This window comes from Pseudophryne corroboree, chromosome 2, assembly GCF_028390025.1.
Source record: "Pseudophryne corroboree isolate aPseCor3 chromosome 2, aPseCor3.hap2, whole genome shotgun sequence".
Lineage (NCBI taxonomy): Eukaryota > Metazoa > Chordata > Amphibia > Anura > Myobatrachidae > Pseudophryne > Pseudophryne corroboree.
In genome coordinates, this window is record NC_086445.1 from 758,190,485 (window position 1) to 758,206,384 (window position 15,900).

The following is a 15,900-nucleotide window of genomic DNA, read 5'->3' on the forward strand; positions in this document are numbered from 1 at the left end:
TGAGTATGAATCTTTAGGGATTAAGGCTTTCAAAAAATGAGAAACAGTGTCTTCTCAGGGGCCAAAGTTTCAGCGGTGGTGGCAACCTTCATGGAATGATCCTTCTTCGGACAGGTAAGTGCTACTAACAGACGTCGACAAGCAGACACTTCCTGCTACAATACCAGGAATAGAATTTCTCATGCACCAAAATCATCCTAACAATCCTGGGGTACCATAGAGTCCTACATAAGGAACCCTGCCACACCTCTGCAAGTATTACATAAATATGCGCAATGCTCATAAAGTGTTATATGACATAGTGATATATAAAGGAAATGAATACGGTTTATATTGTACACAGCTGCAGTATTTTATTGCATTACAACAATATTTGGTAACACAGTTACATCATATTAACTACCAAAGCATTTTGTACCTGTCTACAATTTTCATGTTTCACTGTTATGCATGATTATCTTCAACACTTTTACTTCTTAATTTAGCATTGTTATGAATAAGTTATAGATTGCAATAGGACTGTGAATTATACACATATATTACACTTTTATGTGTCACAATTCTAAATTTTAAGATACTATAGGATTATGTAACTAAAATTATGTAACACCCATACTATATGTTGTTGATTTAAGTATTGTTGACACCATATAAAGCATTGCTATGCCTTAGGTTATAGCATTTTTAAGTAATAGGTTAATACACTGTTATTTGCTGAAGCTCTAAAATGATGTTCAAGGCCTATGCATTGTTGAAATGTTGCCTTACATTCCATATAATGGTTAGATATTTGTCAGGCTACGGAGCCTTACCTCCGGCGGGTGCTCCCACGGGTGACCGTCCCTCTGGTTGGTGCGGCTGCGGTGGCAGGGAGTTGCTTGCGTCGGGTCCTACTGGACGGATGTGCGGCTGGCAAGGGCCGGGGGTCTGGAGAGGCGGGTGCTGCGGCGGGGATCGCTGTGGTAAGTTCCTCTGTTGGTGACACTGTATAGTGTGTCAGAGATAGAAGCTGGGTAAAGCTGTGTGCTAATAGCTAAGTATGTCTCCTGTCCTGTGGTCAGCCATGTTGGAGACCAGAGTATTACCAATGAAGTTCCCAATCTATGTCCAGCCAATCCTGCGTGTTCTCCCCTTACAAAAGGGGGCTGGCTAAGAGGGAGAGTGCCAGTGCTTCTAGTTACCTCCTGTGCTCCGAGGTCACTTCTGGTTCCCTGGTCCTAGTTGCTCTTATCCATCGGTTACCTAAACGCTGCTGCAGTCCTGCTGTCTAAGTCCGTTGCCACTCGTGAAAGCGCTCACGGGGTCCCAGGTCGTAGAGGAGCTCCAGGTGCTAACGGCGGTTCCTGCAGACATCTTCATTTCTTCAAAGTCCAAGTTCTTCAGCCTCGTGTTTCAATCACAAACCACAGTCTTCATTTCTTCAAAGTCCAAGTTCTTCAGCCTCGTCTTTCAATCACAAACCACAGTCTTCACTTCTTCAAAGTCCAAGTTCTTCAGCCTCGTCTTTCAATCACAAACCACGTCTTCATTTCTTCAAAGTCCAAGTACTTCAGCCTCATCTTTTAATCATAAAACACAGTCATCAGTTCTTCTTTACCGGAGTTCTTCAGCTTCACTCTTCAAGTCATTTAACCATACACTCTAATTGTTCCAGTTTCTTCAATTTCTCCAATATTCGTGTACAGCCTGATTATTCATTAAAACTACAGTTATCTTCCTACGAAATCCTCCTTTTCTTTACGCCCTCCGGCCAATGTTAACACTTAGTTTGGCTTTTACGCCATGAGGAGGAATTACATTCAGCCACCTCGTTTACTCTCCTCATAGGTAGCTGTCCCTTCAGGCAAAACTCGGTTGTCGGAACCCCAACTTACGCCGAGCGTGACAATATTGTGTTTATGCATAGTTTTGGGTTTGATTATAAATTCCACTCCTTTTAAAGATTTTATGTTTTTGACCGCCACTGTTGGACTGAGCTTTTCCTACTAGTGTTAGATAAGAAATGAAAGAGTGAAAAAAAGACTCAATAACACGCAATCCATGATTTGCTCACTGTGACAAACTGTCATTGTTTATTGGAAGAAGTCCTGATTGGCTCAAAAATGGTGCCAATCGAAAATGACATTTCCTGACCAACTGAGTATGAATCTTTAGGGATTAAGGCTTTCAAAAAATGAGAAACAGTGTCTTCTCAGGGGCCAAAGTTTCAGCGGTGGTGGCAACCTCCATGGAATGATCCTTCTTCGGACAGGTAAGTGCTACTGACAGACATCGACAAGCAGACACTTCCTGCTACAATACCAGGAATAGAATTTCTCATGCACCAAAATCATCCTAACGATCTGGGGTTCCATAGAGTCCTACATAAGGAACCCTGCCACACCTCTGCAAGTATTATATTAATATGCGCAATGCTCATAAAGTGTTATATGACATAGTGATAAATAAAGGAAATGAATACGGTTTATATTGTACACAGCTGCAGTATTTTATTGCATTATAACAATATTTGGTAACACAGTTACATCATATTAACTACCAAAGCATTTTCTACCTGTCTACAATTTTCATGTATCACTGTTATGCATGATTATCTTCAACACTTTTACTTCTTGATTTAGCATTGTTATGTATAAGAAATAGATTGCAATAGGACTGTGAATTATACACATATACACTTTTATGTGTCACAATTATAAGTTTTAAGATACCATAGGATAATGTAACTAAAATTATGTAACACCCATACTATATGTTGATGATTTAAGTATTGTTGACACCGTATAAAGCATTGCTATGACTTAGGTTATAGCATTTTTAAGTATTAGGTTAATACACTGTTATTTGCTGAAGCTCTAAAATGATGTACCAGGCCTATGCATTGTTGAAATGTTGCCTTACATTGCATATAATGGTTAGATATTTGTCAGGCTCTGGAGCCTTACCTCCGTTGGGTGCTCCCACGGGTTACCGTCCCTCTGGTTGGTGCGGCTGCGGCGGCAGGGAGCTGCTGGCAGCGGGTCCTCCTGGACGGATGTTCGGCTGCCAAGGGCCGGGGGTCTGGACAGCCAGGCGCTGTGGCGTGGATCGCTGTGGTAAGGTCCTCTGGTGGTGACACTGTATAGTGTGTCAGAGACAGAAGTAGAGATGAGCGCCTGAAATTTTTCGGGTTTTGTGTTTTGGTTTTGGGTTCGGTTCCGCGGCCGTGTTTTGGGTTCGAACGCGTTTTGGCAAAACCTCACCAAATTTTTTTTGTCGGATTCGGGTGTGTTTTGGATTCGGGTGTTTTTTTCAAAAAACACTAAAAAACAGCTTAAATCATAGAATTTGGGGGTCATTTTGATCCCAAAGTATTATTAACCTCAAAAACCATAATTTACACTCATTTTCAGTCTATTCTGAATACCTCACACCTCACAATATTATTTTTAGTCCTAAAATTTGCACCGAGGTCGCTGTGTGAGTAAGATAAGCGACCCTAGTGGCCGACACAAACACCGGGCCCATCTAGGAGTGGCACTGCAGTGTCACGCAGGATGTCCCTTCCAAAAAACCCTCCCCAAACAGCACATGACGCAAAGAAAAAAAGAGGCGCAATGAGGTAGCTGTGTGAGTAAGATTAGCGACCCTAGTGGCCGACACAAACACCGGGCCCATCTAGGAGTGGCACTGCAGTGTCACGCAGGATGGCCCTTCCAAAAAACCCTCCCCAAACAGCACATGACGCAAAGAAAAAAAGAGGCGCAATGAGGTAGCTGTGTGAGTAAGATTAGCGACCCTAGTGGCCGACACAAACACCGGGCCCATCTAGGAGTGGCACTGCAGTGTCACGCAGGATGTCCCTTCCAAAAAACCCTCCCCAAACAGCACATGACGCAAAGAAAAAAAGAGGCGCAATGAGGTAGCTGTGTGAGTAAGATTAGCGACCCTAGTGGCCGACACAAACACCGGGCCCATCTAGGAGTGGCACTGCAGTGTCACGCAGGATGTCCCTTCCAAAAAACCCTCCCCAAACAGCACATGACGCAAAGAAAAAAAGAGGCGCAATGAGGTAGCTGACTGTGTGAGTAAGATTAGCGACCCTAGTGGCCGACACAAACACCGGGCCCATCTAGGAGTGGCACTGCAGTGTCACGCAGGATGTCCCTTCCAAAAAACCCTCCCCAATCAGCACATGATGCAAAGAAAAAGAAAAGAAAAAAGAGGTGCAAGATGGAATTGTCCTTGGGCCCTCCCACCCACCCTTATGTTGTATAAACAAAACAGGACATGCACACTTTAACCAACCCATCATTTCAGTGACAGGGTCTGCCACACGACTGTGACTGATATGACGGGTTGGTTTGGACCCCCCCCAAAAAAGAAGCAATTAATCTCTCCTTGCACAAACTGGCTCTACAGAGGCAAGATGTCCACCTCATCTTCACCCTCCGATATATCACCGTGTACATCCCCCTCCTCACAGATTATCAATTCGTCCCCACTGGAATCCACCATCTCAGCTCCCTGTGTACTTTGTGGAGGCAATTGCTGCTGGTCAATGTCTCCGCGGAGGAATTGATTATAATTCATTTTAATGAACATCATCTTCTCCACATTTTCTGGATGTAACCTCGTACGCCGATTGCTGACAAGGTGAGCGGCGGCACTAAACACTCTTTTGGAGTACACACTTGTGGGAGGGCAACTTAGGTAGAATAAAGCCAGTTTGTGCAAGGGCCTCCAAATTGCCTCTTTTTCCTGCCAGTATAAGTACGGACTGTGTGACGTGCCTACTTGGATGCGGTCACTCATATAATCCTCCACCATTCTATCAATGTTGAGAGAATCATATGCAGTGACAGTAGACGACATGTCCGTAATCGTTGTCAGGTCCTTCAGTCCGGACCAGATGTCAGCATCAGCAGTCGCTCCAGACTGCCCTGCATCACCGCCAGCGGGTGGGCTCGGAATTCTGAGCCTTTTCCTCGCACCCCCAGTTGCGGGAGAATGTGAAGGAGGAGATGTTGACAGGTCGCGTTCCGCTTGACTTGACAATTTTGTCACCAGCAGGTCTTTCAACCCCAGCAGACTTGTGTCTGCCGGAAAGAGAGATCCAAGGTAGGCTTTAAATCTAGGATCGAGCACGGTGGCCAAAATGTAGTGCTCTGATTTCAACAGATTGACCACCCGTGAATCCTTGTTAAGCGAATTAAGGGCTCCATCCACAAGTCCCACATGCCTAGCGGAATCGCTCCGTGTTAGCTCCTCCTTCAATGTCTCCAGCTTCTTCTGCAAAAGCCTGATGAGGGGAATGACCTGACTCAGGCTGGCAGTGTCTGAACTGACTTCACGTGTGGCAAGTTCAAAGGGCATCAGAACCTTGCACAACGTTGAAATCATTCTCCACTGCGCTTGAGACAGGTGCATTCCACCTACTATATCGTGCTCAATTGTATAGGCTTGAATGGCCTTTTGCTGCTCCTCCAACCTCTGAAGCATATAGAGGGTTGAATTCCACCTCGTTACCACTTCTTGCTTCAGATGATGGCAGGGCAGGTTCAGTAGTTTTTGGTGGTGCTCCAGTCTTCTGTACGTGGTGCCTGTACGCCGAAAGTGTCCCGCAATTCTTCTGGCCACCGACAGCATCTCTTGCACGCCCCTGTCGTTTTTTAAAAAATTCTGCACCACCAAATTCAAGGTATGTGCAAAACATGGGACGTGCTGGAATTTGCCCATATTTAATGCACACACAATATTGCTGGCGTTGTCCGATGCCACAAATCCACAGGAGAGTCCAATTGGGGTAAGCCATTCCGCGATGATCTTCCTCAGTTGCCGTAAGAGGTTTTCAGCTGTGTGCGTATTCTGGAAAGCGGTGATACAAAGCGTAGCCTGCCTAGGAAAGAGTTGGCGTTTGCGAGATGCTGCTACTGGTGCCGCCGCTGCTGTTCTTGCGGCGGGAGTCCATACATCTACCCAGTGGGCTGTCACAGTCATATAGTCCTGACCCTGCCCTGCTCCACTTGTCCACATGTCCGTGGTTAAGTGGACATTGGGTACAACTGCATTTTTTAGGACACTGGTGAGTCTTTTTCTGACGTCCGTGTACATTCTCGGTATCGCCTGCCTAGAGAAGTGGAACCTAGATGGTATTTGGTAACGGGGGCACACTGCCTCAATAAATTGTCTAGTTCCCTGTGAACTAACGGCGGATACCGGACGCACGTCTAACACCAACATAGTTGTCAAGGCCTCAGTTATCCGCTTTGCAGTAGGATGACTGCTGTGATATTTCATCTTCCTCGCAAAGGACTGTTGAACAGTCAATTGCTTACTGGAAGTAGTACAAGTGGGCTTACGACTTCCCCTCTGGGATGACCATCGACTCCCAGCGGCAACAACAGCAGCGCCAGCAGCAGTAGGCGTTACACGCAAGGATGCATCGGAGGAATCCCAGGCAGGAGAGGACTCGTCAGAATTGCCAGTGACATGGCCTGCAGGACTATTGGCATTCCTGGGGAAGGAGGAAATTGACACTGAGGGAGTTGGTGGGGTGGTTTGCGTGAGCTTGGTTACAAGAGGAAGGGATTTACTGGTCAGTGGACTGCTTCCGCTGTCACCCAAAGTTTTTGAACTTGTCACTGACTTATTATGAATGCGCTGCAGGTGACGTATAAGGGAGGATGTTCCGAGGTGGTTAACGTCCTTACCCCTACTTATTACAGCTTGACAAAGGGAACACACGGCTTGACACCTGTTGTCCGCATTTCTGGTGAAATACCTCCACACTGAAGAGCTGATTTTTTTGGTATTTTCACCTGGCATGTCAACGGCCATATTCCTCCCACGGACAACAGGTGTCTCCCCGGGTGCCTGACTTAAACAAACCACCTCACCATCAGAATCCTCCTGGTCAATTTCCTCCCCAGCGCCAGCAACACCCATATCCTCCTCATCCTGGTGTACTTCAACACTGACATCTTCAATCTGACTATCAGGAACTGGACTGCGGGTGCTCCTTCCAGCACTTGCAGGGGGCGTGCAAATGGTGGAAGGCGCATGCTCTTCACGTCCATTGTTGGGAAGGTCAGGCATCGCAACCGACACAATTGGACTCTCCTTGTGGATTTGGGATTTCGAAGAATGCACAGTTCTTTGCTGTGCTGCTTTTGCCAGCTTGAGTCTTTTCATTTTTCTAGCGAGAGGCTGAGTGCTTCCATCCTCATGTGAAGCTGAACCACTAGCCATGAACATAGGCCAGGGCCTCAGCCGTTCCTTGCCACTCCGTGTGGTAAATGGCATATTGGCAAGTTTACGCTTCTCCTCCGACAATTTTATTTTAGGTTTTGGAGTCCTTTTTTTTCTGATATTTGGTGTTTTGGATTTGACATGCTCTGTACTATGACATTGGGCATCGGCCTTGGCAGACGACGTTGCTGGCATTTCATCGTCTCGGCCATGACTAGTGGCAGCAGCTTCAGCACGAGGTGGAAGTGGATCTTGATCTTTCCCTAATTTTGGAACCTCAACATTTTTGTTCTCCATATTTTAATAGGCACAACTAAAAGGCACCTCAGGTAAACAATGGAGATGGATACTAGTATACAATTATGGACTGCCTGCCGACTGCAGACACAGAGGTAGCCACAGCCGTGAACTACCGTACTGTACTGTGTCTGCAGCTAATATAGACTGGTTGATAAAGAGAAGATGTCTATGTAACTATGTATGTATAAAGAAGACTGAAAAAAATCCACGGTTAGGTGGTATACAATTATGGACGGACTGCCTGCCGAGTGCAGACACAGAGGTAGCCACAGCCGTGAACTACCGTACTGTACTGTGTCTGCAGCTAATATAGACTGGTTGATAAAGAGAAGATGTCTATGTAACTATGTATGTATAAAGAGGAATGAAAAAAAACCACGGTTAGGTGGTATACAATTATGGACGGACTGCCTGCCGAGTGCAGACACAGAGGTAGCCACAGCCGTGAACTACCGTACTGTACTGTGTCTGCAGCTAATATAGACTGGTTGATAAAGAGAAGATGTCTATGTAACTATGTATGTATAAAGAAGAATGAAAAAAATCCACGGTTAGGTGGTATTACAATTATGGACGGACTGCCTGCCGAGTGCAGAGACACAGAGGTAGCCACAGCCGTGAACTACCGTACTGTGTCTGCTGCGACTGGATGATAAATGATATAAAAAATATATATATATCACTACTGCAGCCGGACAGGTATATATTATATATTATATAATGACGGACCTGCTGGACACTGTCTGTCAGCAGAATGAGTTTTATTTTTATAGAATAAAAAAAAAAAAAAACACACAAGTGAAGTCACACGACGAGTGTTTAACTTTTTCAGGCAATCACAATATAAGTATACTACTAACTATACTGGTGGTCAGTGTGGTCAGGTCACTGGTCAGTCACACTGGCAGTGGCACTCCTGCAGCAAAAGTGTGCACTGTTTAATTTTAATATAATATGTACTCCTGGCTCCTGCTATAACCTAATACTGGCACTGCAGTAGTGCTCCCCAGTCTCCCCCACAATTATAAGCTGTGTGAGCTGAGCAGTCAGACAGATATATAATATATATAGATGATGCAGCACACTGGCCTGAGCCTGAGCAGTGCACACAGATATGGTATGTGACTGACTGAGTCACTGTGTGTATCGCTTTTTTCAGGCAGAGAACGGATATATTAAATAAACTGCACTGTGTGTCTGGTGGTCACTCACTATATAATATATTATGTACTCCTGGCTCCTGCTATAACCTATAACTGGCACTGCAGTAGTGCTCCCCAGTCTCCCCCACAATTATAAGCTGTGTGAGCTGAGCAGTCAGACAGATATATATAATATTATATATAGATAATAGATGATGCAGCACACTGGCCTGAGCCTGAGCAGTGCACACAGATATGGTATGTGACTGACTGAGTCACTGTGTGTATCGCTTTTTTCAGGCAGAGAACGGATATATTAAATAAACTGCACTGTGTGTCTGGTGGTCACTCACTATATAATATATTATGTACTCCTGGCTCCTGCTATAACCTATAACTGGCACTGCAGTAGTGCTCCCCAGTCTCCCCCACAATTATAAGCTGTGTGAGCTGAGCAGTCAGACAGATATATATAATATTATATATAGATAATAGATGATGCAGCACACTGGCCTGAGCCTGAGCAGTGCACACAGATATGGTATGTGACTGACTGAGTCACTGTGTGTATCGCTTTTTTCAGGCAGAGAACGGATATATTAAATAAACTGCACTGTGTGTCTGGTGGTCACTCACTATATAATATATTATGTACTCCTGGCTCCTGCTATAACCTATAACTGGCACTGCAGTAGTGCTCCCCAGTCTCCCCCACAATTATAAGCTGTGTGAGCTGAGCAGTCAGACAGATATATATAATATTATATTATATAGATAATAGATGATGCAGCACACTGGCCTGAGCCTGAGCAGTGCACACAGATATGGTATGTGACTGAGTCACTGTGTGCTGTGTATCGCTTTTTTCAGGCAGAGAACGGATTATAAAGTAAACTGCACTGTCCTCACTAGTAAACTCTCTCCACTCAGTCTCTACACTTCTACAGTAACAGTACTCCTCCTAGTCAGCTCCAGTAAATCTCTCTCAGTCTCTTATAATCTAAATGGAGAGGACGCCAGCCACGTCCTCTCCCTATCAATCTCAATGCACGTGTGAAAATGGCGGCGACGCGCGGCTCCTTATATAGAATCCGAGTCTCGCGATAGAATCCGAGCCTCGCGAGAATCCGACAGCGTCATGATGACGTTCGGGCGCGCTCGGGTTAACCGAGCAAGACGGGAAGATCCGAGTCTGCTCGGACCCGTGAAAAAAACCATGAAGTTCTGGCGGGTTCGGATTCAGAGAAACCGAACCCGCTGATCTCTAGACAGAAGCTGGGTAAAGCTATGTGCTAACAGCTAATTATGTCTCCTGTCCTGGGGTCAGCCATGTTGGAGACTAGAGTATTACCAATGAAGTTCCCAATCTATGTCCAGCCAATCCTGCGTGTTCTCCCCTTACAAAAGGGGGCTAGCTCAGTGGGAGAGTGCCAGTGCTTCTAGTTACCTCCTTGTGAAAGGTTCTCCAGCTCTGTGCTCCCAGGTTACTTCTGGTTCCCTGGTCCTGGTTGCTCTCATCCATCGGTTACCTAAACGCTGCTGCAGTCATGCTGTCTACGTCCGTTGCCACTCGTGGAAGCGCTCACGGGGTCCCAGGTCGTAGAGGAGATCAAGGTGCTAACGGCGGTTCCCGCAGACATCTTCATTTGTTCAAAGTCCAAGTTCTTCATCCTCGTCTTTCAATCACAAACCACAGTCTTCATTTCTTCAAAGTCCAAGTTTTTCAGCCTCGTCTTTCAATCACAAACCAAAGTCTTCATTTCTTCAAAGTCCAAGTTCTTCAGCCTCGTCTTTCAATCACAAACAACGTCTTCATTTCTTCAAAGTCCAAGTAATTCAGCCTCATCTTTTAATCATAAAACACAGTCATCAGTTCTTCTTTACCAGAGTTCTTCAGCTTCACTCTTCAAGTCATTTAACCATACGCTCTAATTCTTCCAGTTTCTTCAATTTCTCCAATATTCGTGTACAGCCTGATTATTCATTAAAACTACAGTTATCTTCCTATGAAGTCCTCCTTTTCTTTACGCCCTCCGGCCAACGTTAACACTTAGTTTGGCTTTTACGCCATGAGGAGGAATTACATTCAGCCACCTCGTTTACTCTCCTCATAGGTAGCTGTCCCTTCAGGCAAAACTCGGTTGTCGGAACCCCAACTTACGCCGAGCATGACAATATTTTGTTTATGCATAGTTTTGGGTTTGATTATAAATTCCACTCCTTTTAAAGATTTTATGTTTTTGACCGCCACTGTTGGACTGAGCTTTTCCTACTAGTATTAGATAAGAAATGAAAGAGTGAAAAAGAGACTCAATAACACGCAATCCATTATTTGCTCACTGTGACAAACTGTCATTGTTTATTGGAAGAAGTCCTGATTGGCTCAAAAATGGTGCCAATTTAAAATGACATTTCCTGACCAACTGAGTATGAATCTTTAGGGATTAAGGCTTTCAAAAAATGAGAAACAGTGTCTTCTCAGGGGCCAAAGTTTCAGCGGTGGTGGCAACCTTCATGGAATGATCCTTCTTCAGGGGTGGTCTTCTGTATGCCGGCGGTCGGGCTCCCGGCGCTCAGTATACCGGCGCCGGGAGCCCGACAGCCGGCATACCGACACTTATTTTCCCTCGTGGGGGTCCACGACCCCCATAGAGGGAGAATAAAATAGTGTGGCACCGTGCCCGTAGCGTGGCGAGCGCAGCGAGCCCGCAAGGGGCTCATTTGCACTCGCCACACTGTCGGTAAGCCGGCGGTCGGCCTCCCGGCGCCGGTATGCTGGTCGCCGGGAGCCCGACCGCCGGCCAGCCGTAGTGAACCCCTTCTTCGGACATGTAAGTGCTACTAACAGACGTCGACAAGCAGACACTTCCTGCTACAATACCAGGAATAGAATTTCTCATGCACCAAAATCATCCTAACGATCCTGGGGTTCCACAGAGTCCTACATAAGGAACCATGCCACATCTCTGCAAGTACTACATTAATATGCGCAAAGCTCATAAAGTGTTATATGACATAGTGATAAATAATTAAATAAAATGAATACGGTTTATATTGTACACAGCTGCAGTATTTTATTGCATTATAACAATATTTGGTAACACAGTTACATCATATTAACTACCAAAGCATTTTGTACCTGTCTACAATTTTCATGTATCACTGTGCATGGTTATCTTCAACACTTTTACTTCTTGATTTAGCATTGTTATGTATAAGTTATGGATTGCTATAGGACTGTGAATTATACACATATAATACACTGTAATGTGTCACAATTATAAGTTTTAAGATACAATAGGATTATGTAACTAAAATTATGTAACACCTTTACTATACGTTGTTGATTTAATTATTGTTGACACCGTATAAAGCATTGTTATGCCTTAGGTTGTAGCATTTTTAAGTATTAGGTTAATACACTGTTATTTGCTGAAGCTCTAAAATTATGTACCAGGCCTATGCATTGATGAAATGTAGCCTTACATGACATATAATGGTTAGATATTGTGTTTATGCATAATTTAGGGTTCGATAATAATGTCCACTCCTTTTAAAGATTTTCTGTTTTTGACCGCCACTATTGGGCTGAACTTTTCCTACTAGTATTAGATAAGAAATGAAAGAGTGAAAAATAGACTCAATAACACGCAATCCATGATTTGCTCACTGTGACAAACTGTCATTGTTTATTGGAAGAAGTCCTGATTGGCTCAAAAATTTACCAATTTAAAATGACATTTCCTGACCAACTGAGTATGAATCTTTAGGGATTAAGTCTTTCAAAAAATCAGAAACAGTGTCTTCTCAGGGGCCAAAGTTTCAGCGGTGGTGGCAACCTTCATGGAATGATCCTTCTTCGGACAGGTAAGTGCTACTAAAAGACGTCGACAAGCAGACACTTCCTGCTACAATACCAGGAATAGAATTTATCATGTACTAAAATCATCCTAATGATCCTGGGGTTCCATAGGCTCCCACATAAGGAACCCTGCCACACCTCTGCAAGTATTACGTTAATATGCACAATGCTCATAAAGTGTAATATGACAAAGTTATAAATAATTATAGGAAATGAATACGATTTATAATGTACACAGCTGCAGTATTTTTTTGCATGATATATATCTCTCATAAGTGAATAATATATGGTTCGTATTTTTAGTGTGTAGACACCAACGATGAACAATGCATGTCCCCGCAGTCGTTCATCGTTGGTTTTCCCTCATTTAGCATGGCAAGCTAATTTGGACGATGTTCGTTAATCGTTGAAAACGAACATCGTCCAAATCGGAAACATCGCCAAGTGTGTAGGTCCCATGAAGTCCCTTTACTAGTAGTTTTATATTGTTAACTGACACAGTATTGTTCTCTTATATCTTAAATTACTGTATATATGACATTGCAACATAGCTTTGTGATGTATTTCAGTTGTATAATGACATCAGTGCCAGTATTTTCTCCCTATATAAAATTGTGACGCTGCAGTTTTACATAATGTGTTATTTATCATGGTTATAAGTTACATGCTGTAGGGTTATGTCCCTATATAACACTGTAAAGCACCACTATTATACATTGTAAATTTCCTTACTATTACTAGCTATATTACATTGTTATGTATCATAGGTATACTGTATATTATCTTTCACATTTTGGTTTAGTATGTATCAGTGTTATGTATCACCTTTATATCTGAATCTACAGATTAATTTCTATATGACACCAGGAAAACTATTTTTTTTTTTTTTACATTCTGACAAATATTATCAACTTCCTACCTTTATTACTTACTGTTCTGCAGATCACCTCCAGCTCTGGTTGACGCAGCTAATTCATGAAGTGCTTCCAGCATACTGAGCAGGTCATGCTACTTGTACACTTACTTGGACTCTGTGAGGTGGGAGCATTGGTATTATGATATCACATGAGATTATCTGTAGGTCATGTGACAGGCCAAACTGTCAGACGAGTACATTAATCTCACTGAAATTTACAGGCAAAGATACACCTTATTACCATTTTTAAATATCTGATGTACAATACAAATAACATAATATATTAATATAAACTTTTTAAATATATAATGAACTAACATAAACTAATAAACTTATAAACACAGACATTACCCAAAGTTAGAGCAGAAGTCATTCACTAACGTATCATATTCAAAATCTCTCCAAAGGAGAGGGGAAAATAGGTAAGCAACCAAAGTATAATGGCAGGAGCTCAAAGAGTCATCAAAGTTCAAACCATAGATCAGGCATCTGGCATATAATCAACCAGGCAGGATCAGGCAATGCCAAATTATTGAAATGCTACAATATGAATATACCCCTGAACATTATTATATGGGTAATCATATAGTGCTATGCTTTATACCATGCACAGGTGCAATTGTGCCTGAAACTTTTGCCTTGTTGAAATGTTTGGCCCAGATTCACTTGTACTGGTTAATAGTGGCATGCACTGTCACAGCCTCAGGACGTTACAGTGTCTTGTGACCAAATTACAGTGAATGCATCTTTTCATGTAGGAGATTAGTAAACACTTCTACTGAGACTTTGGGGTATATTCAATTGAGGTCGAAAGCTGCCGTCTGTCGAAAAGACGTCAGTTTTTGACTTTTTTAGGTCAGAAGGGGTTCCGACCTATTCAATATAACCCACAATTAAAAAAGCAAGTAGATCTGCGGAATAGCTGCCGATCTGCAGGCTTCTGTCGAAAACGGGGCTAAAACCTTTTTGACCATCTCAATCCGACTTTAAAAACAGTTGGATTAACATGAGGGAGCCGAGAGGAGGAGAGGGTGGAGACCAGCGGGGAGACGGGGGAGAGTCACGGGCAGACGGGGGGGAGCAGCGCTACATCAGCGGCTATAGCAGCATAGCCGGAGCGAGACCTGCTGGAGCCGGGTGGACGCTGCCGTGAGTGGCGGCTGTGACACATCCTCCGGCTATGCTGCTGTAGCGCTTTTCTCCCCCGTCTGCCCGCGGCTCTCCCCCGTCTCAGCTCCCGCATCTCAATTCGACTTTTTTTAAAGTTGAATTGAGATGGCATTGAATAGCCCTTGTCGGATCCATTCCGACAAATGAATGTCGGAGTGTATCCGACTTCAATTGAATATACCCCCTTTATATTAATAAATACAAAATGATATACTTTCTCACAATAGGTAGGCAAGCACATTTACAGTATTCATATGCACCTAAAGGTGTGTACACACTTTGAGAAACACACATTGAGATTTTGACTATCTGCAATTCTGACTGTAATTTCCCTAGAACTTCCCCAGAGCCCAGTACCATCGATTGTGACTATCTGTACCTTCCATTTTGACTATGTGCGATTTTGACTAAGTGTCAATTTTGACTATACTTTTGACTACAGTATATTTTTCCTTGCGATACTGACCTTGCGGGAGTGCGCATAGGTATCACAAGCTGCCTAACAGTGCGATTTGCACTGACTTTTCTTGCGATTTTTACTACTGTAGATAGTCAAAATCGCAAGGATAAATCTCACCGTGTGTACACACCTTAACTCTGCAGAGGTTCAATTGCAGCTAATAGAAGGGATCAAGCTAAAAGATGAAAAGAGAAACCTACTCCTCAGAGCCAAGAAAGATTCCTGATATACATGTAAAAGTCACTTTTAAACATTTTAGAAATGTAATTGTAATTTTGTGTCGATGATTAAGAAACCTTTCCCATCCAATGTGCTAAGATACAGAGTGGGGGGAGGGTTGGGGGGCAAGGTGGTATACAGAAAGAGAGACAGAACTGTCAGCTCAGTGGCAGGTCCTTTTACTAGTTAATAATAAAATAGTAGTGCCCCTCTATGTAGCAAACTACTAGAGACAATTTCTAAAATAATACATTAGCGGCACATGATTATTTGCGTTGGTATCAGGATTCCAGCGGTTGGAATGCCGCCTGTCAAAATACAGACAGCAGCATCTCGATGATTAAAAGACTGACACAGGCTTATTTAGAAAGCTAACCCTTATCCCTAACCACCCTAACCCACCTTTCCCGCAGCCTAATCCTAACCCTCATCCCCCTACAGCTGAACCCTAATTCTCTCTCCGGTGCGGACTAACTTTAACCCCCCCCCCTCCCTGTAGCCTAAACCTAACCCTTCCTCCCCCACAGCCTAACCCCCACCCTTCCCGATTTACACACAGCATATGTAAACAGTCCTACACTCCATGTGAGGTGTGACATGG